This window comes from Palaemon carinicauda, chromosome 17, assembly GCF_036898095.1.
Source record: "Palaemon carinicauda isolate YSFRI2023 chromosome 17, ASM3689809v2, whole genome shotgun sequence".
NCBI classification, from domain to species: Eukaryota; Metazoa; Arthropoda; class Malacostraca; order Decapoda; family Palaemonidae; genus Palaemon; species Palaemon carinicauda.
This window is the reverse complement of record NC_090741.1, coordinates 131697223-131702690: the sequence shown is the minus strand read 5'-3', so window position 1 is coordinate 131702690 and position 5468 is coordinate 131697223. Positions and strand designations below refer to the sequence as shown.

At 36.6% G+C, this 5468-nt stretch overlaps 1 long non-coding RNA gene across 1 annotated transcript; it reads right to left on the bottom strand.

Annotated features, from left to right (window-relative positions):
* Positions 1-256: 256 nt before the first annotated feature.
* Positions 257-4897, bottom strand: LOC137656174 (uncharacterized). Its single transcript, XR_011046964.1, has 2 exons — positions 2965-4897; positions 257-2890 (listed from the first exon to the last, which is right to left on the bottom strand). It is a non-coding gene; the product is annotated as an uncharacterized lncRNA (long non-coding RNA).
* Positions 4898-5468: the final 571 nt, after the last annotated feature.

Sequence of the window (5468 nt, the reverse complement as noted above, 5' to 3'; positions counted from 1 at the left end):
TATATATATATTATATATTATATATATATGTGTGTGTGTGTGTGTGTGTATGTCTATACCTATATCATGTAAAATTAAGATTAGTGATATGAGTGATCTACACCAAAAGCGATGGCCTACTTACGGGTTTTTTTTTACCACTGACAACCGTTCACACAGTCCGGTGTAGAGTGTGGTAGAAGTTTAACTGCGGCCAATGGGAGGTCCTCACTTCACTCCGCATTCTCTACAGGTATAAACATAATAAAACATTAAATTGCATTATAGCGCACCGTGCCGGTTGACGCCAGGTTTATTTTTTCAATGAATCATACTTTTGAAACACAATATAGATGTAACATCACATATTCGAATAACTTCTGTACTGATATAGCAGTGCATATTTAAAACAAAATGAACAAACTTTCAAATTAACATATAAGCCTCCTCTGCCGCCCAGGAAAAACCATAGATAAAAAACAAAATCTCAAGTTTTGAAAAAACTATGGAAACCTGTGTATCCACGGCAATAATGCAGAGCAAGCCAAATTTGAGTGGTGGAACCTCACTCTTGTACTACTAATAAATAATCATGATAATAATATTAATAATAAATTCGACTTCCTCGGGCTAGCGTGCGCTAGAAAGTGACCACTTACTAAATACCTCTTCAAACATCGATTACGTTTCACCCAACACTAAATTCTCATTAGCCACTGCCTACATAACAACTGAACTTAAGTAACAAGACACTTAAGATCTGCTTACATGTCGTTAGGACAATTATTTTTCGCTATACTTCGTAACGCGAAAAAATTCTAGTCCTCACTTCACTCCGCATTCTCTACAGGTATAAACATAATAAAACATTAAATTGCATTATAGCGCACCGTGCAGGTTGACCCTAGATAATACCAAAGAAAGGGAGAGAAGGAAAGAAATGGAGAGAAAGAAATAAATGTTCCGATTGAATGATTTACACATTTAACCTCTTTTTGAAGCCTTTGACAAAAATGTTTACTTGAAACAGACTACCAACACTCATGTCTATGAAGACACCTATCATTGACGTTATCGTTTGCGATGTTTGAACTTGTAGCCACAGTTTTAACAAAAAATTCTGTTTGGTTACATTACAGGAGCTTTTGAAAAACTTCTTAAAGATAAATCGATCAAAGGACAAAATCATTCCAGCTTCCTCTGTATCAAGCAAAATACATCAAATATGGAAAAGCATTTGTGACAACTTCCGATATAAAAAACTTCGCAGTATTGGTGAATTTTCATTTTTTTCTGTTCAACTAAGAAATCTTCAAATTACAATAAACTTAATTCCCCAAATCTCAGATAAGAAAACTTTAATGATCTATCAAAATAATAAAGAAGCTTTTCAATATAGGAAAATATAATCCGCACAGATTCTGCAACACCATATTATTAAAAAGATCCTTTGTATGCACCGATCTACCAGCTTAATGTTTCACAGGTGCTTGCAAAGATTTAACAAGTGAATTTTCCGTTGGATCTATGTAACCCCTCATTTCATGCATGCACGTTATGGCATAAGTAGCTTGATCACTGGAGATTACTAAAGCACCGGAATCTAATAAAAGAGTCATAAATCAAGCAACATACAATGGCATTTCGTTTTGCTCGTGACCATTATTGTAAGTTTCTCTTTGTTGAAAGACAATTTTGTAGGCCTTGTCGGTGCTGTCATTCATCGATGATAGAAGATACCCATGAAAACTGAGGTCCCCCAATTTCCTGTCCAAATTAGATGCCACCGTTAAAGACGACTGCTGGCATTTCATTGCATTCACGATCCTGGAAAGCAGATTCCAAAAATAAAACATTGTACATATATACTTATAATTTCAAAAAACTTTACCTTCTATATCAAAGTTAAATTTCAGCGAAAAATTTCCCATTTATTTTTTTTTTTATCTTTGCCGTGTGTAATAAACCTTTTGTTACGTAAACACTCAAAGTTTAACAGTAAAGTTTCCCTCGATAATATCAACAGTCAAGATGGAGAGGACTTTCACTCTGGAATATTCTACTTAGTTTTTACCTTCATTTTATTAATAACCTTTGGTATAAAGCACCAAACCAAGTTAAAGCATCAATTCCCTCTGTACCGGGACACCAATATTAGAGATTAAAAACCTCAACATATTTTTAAAAGTAGCAAAACAGTCTAAATTATGAATAACTCTCACAAGTCCATAACTCTGAAAAATGTAAGCAAGAATTGACCATTCATCCATGTTAGTTGACAACACTTCAAAAAATCCGCTCTTTTGTACTCTTTCTGGGCTTACATACATTGATGACCTGAACAGTGTATTCAGTACAAGTTTAAATTCTTTGGTTTTCTATGATTTCCAAATCTGGCTTTTTGCTACCTACTTGCATTAAAATCGAAATTTTTTTATCTGGAACAACGTTCAAACATTGCCAAAGTACTTTACATAATTCTGTCGACTGCCTCCTGCTTCTTCATGTTTAATTTTAAAGATTCATTTGCTGTCCAGTTTCCAACCACTTTTCATGATAAAAAAAATTCGCTGTATTCATCGCTAAAAACTTCAGAATTACTCCAAACGTACTACTGAGGTGTCACAACATATAAATTTCCCAACACCAGAGGTGTCACAATATAACTATTAAATCTGAGGAGTCACAATATAGCAGTAAATTTCCTATGTCTGAAGCGTCGCAATATAGCGGTAAATTTCCTATGAGGCGTCGCAATATATTTATAAGATTGCCTACATCCGAGGCTTCGCAATGTGATAAATTGCCTACATCTGATGCGTCACAATATAGTAATTAACTGCCTACATCTTAGGCGTCACAATAGAGTGATAAACTGCCTACACCTGAGGCGTCACAATATAGTGCTAAACTGCCTACATCTGAGGCGTCACAATATAGTGCCAAACTGCCTACATCTTGAGGCGTCACAATATAGTGCTAAACTGCCTACATCTGAGGCATCACAATATAGTGCTAAGCTGCTACAGTACATCTGAGGCGTCACAATATAGTGATAAACTGCCTACATCTTAGGCGTCACAATATAGTGATAAACTGCCTACACCTTAGGCGTCACAATATAGTGAGAAACTGCCTACATCTTAGGCGTCACAATATAGTGATAAACTGCCTACATCTTAGGCGTCAAAATGAAGTAATAGGTTAAATAAGTCTGATGCAAGTATATAGTTAAAGTAACGACCAAAATAAAAAGAATGAATTTCTGCGTCAAAACGTGATCTCAAGAAGAGCATCTGATATTTCTCCATTAAGTTCTCAACTAGCTTTGCTCAATATGTAAAAATACAGAAATACTTTATCGTTTTCATTTTTATAATACCTCTCACGACAAATTTCGTGGAAATTATGTAACAGACAATTCTGTCCAAAAGATATTCGTTAAAATAACGTTTTTGTTAATTCAGAAGGTTTGTCATCTAAACAAGGTCTTTAACGACATAGTTTATCCTAATACTGTAGTTACGAAATTTGCCTTCAGAATTCGTCCACTGTAAACCTTTCCAAATACAATTTAGACTCTGAAAACCAATTATACTTTCTTGTAAATAAATCCAAATCTTGAAGCTTTTAAAGTAAATAGCTAGCATCCAATGCCCCTTCAAAACAACCATCCGCAGCTATGCCATCATCTAAAGATACTTCAATCTTCACTTTCTTAGATCTCCAATATCTAACAGACTTAAGAACTTTAGTAAAGATGTACCGCCGCTTTCAAAAATATCTAAAGATAATCCATTATAAAAACTTTTTAAATTTTTCCCCAATGAGAAAGATATTGGCAACGTTTTAATAGATTTCTATGCGATAAGCAGACTGTAGACTGATTAAATCCTTAAAACGTTTGTAATAAAAACCAGCCTTTGCTTACCATTTCCATTCTTGGTCACCGTCAAAGGAATTATTTCTTAGTTTTTCTGATACCAGTGTCACCCATTCTCTTTTAATAAATTCTGATTCGTCCCTTTCTGACCTATTGTTACCCAATCCAACAACCACAGTAAAGGTTTTGAAATGGAATTTTGTGATCGCCCTTTTAGACGTCAATGACCATCTTACCGGACCCAATCTAGTTCTGTTCAATGTATTGTGAATAACAACAACCAACAGGCGATTAAAAACAATAAAATAAAATAAACACAATGTTCCAATATCCTTGTACCAACTGCTAAGTATACAAAATAAAAACAGCTATATTTTCACTTATCTTTTCGACGTCTTTCTTGGTACATTCCCGGCTCCAATGTCAACTCTCGGCCTTTATTGAGCTCTAGACCTCTTCTATCAAAGTTGATATGAATCCACACTTTCCCTCGATCTTTAACTAGCTTGACACTTTCGGCGATGCTGCTCTCTGCGTACTAACTCGTTTCTGCAGCAGTTTTAGATGTTCCTTGTCCTCCAAGTTGATAAACAATCGCATCTAATGCTAACATTTTCGTATCAGTTTCCTCAAAATAACGCGATGCTCATTCGAATGGTTTTCCATCATACTTTAATGAGGTGCGGATACTTGTTGAATATTCTGCTGGAAATCGGATAATAGATTGTCCATCACTTCTTGAAACGGTTTCAGCATTCTGATTGCTAGCGTGAAAACATTATTCACATCTGAAGCTGTATTTGACCCTGCCTGGCGTCCTGGCTAATAAATTCGACTTCCTCGGGCTAGCGTGCGCTAGAAAGTGACCACTTACTAAATACCTCTTCAAACATCGAATACGTTTCACCCAACACTAAATTCTCATTGGCCACTGCCTACATAACAACTGAACTTAAGTAACAAGACACTTAAGATCTGCTTACATGTCGTTAGGACAATTATTTTTCGCTATACTTCGTAACGCGAAAAAATTCTATTATTACGTGGCTGGAGAGGTTGTTGATTTGGGTGTGAGTAAGGTGTGGCATGTGTGGGTGGTGTAGCCACTTCGGCACATCATAGGTATGGCGTCGAGTCCTACCGCATTCTCGTCAGCTTTCTTCGTCGGGAAATGAGACGTTGATGGAGGTCTTGAAAGTGGTGAAGTGTTTGTTCATAAGGGCATGAACTCTCTTTATCTGTTCCTTCACAGGCAAAATATCGACATTGAGGATGGCCTCGCGTAAAGGTTCTTCTAAGCGTCATACCCAAGGAGCACAAAGTAGACTCACTTCCCGAGGAGAGCCGTTTCCTGCAGGTTACAGGCAAACGATATTGGTTCTTTTGCTGATAATGAGCGAACCCTTTTGGCTGATTTATATGGGTGACTGGCAAGGGTGAGTATTGCTCCAAGAGGTAGGTTTTAGGGGCATCGTATGTTATCGGTATGTGCCCTTGAGGGCATAGCCAACAGGAGATTTCCGGGAAAGTGTCCTCGGGAATGGCCACGAGAACATAGTCTGTGTTGATGGTTGAGCAGATCATGCCTTTGATGCGAAACTGAACC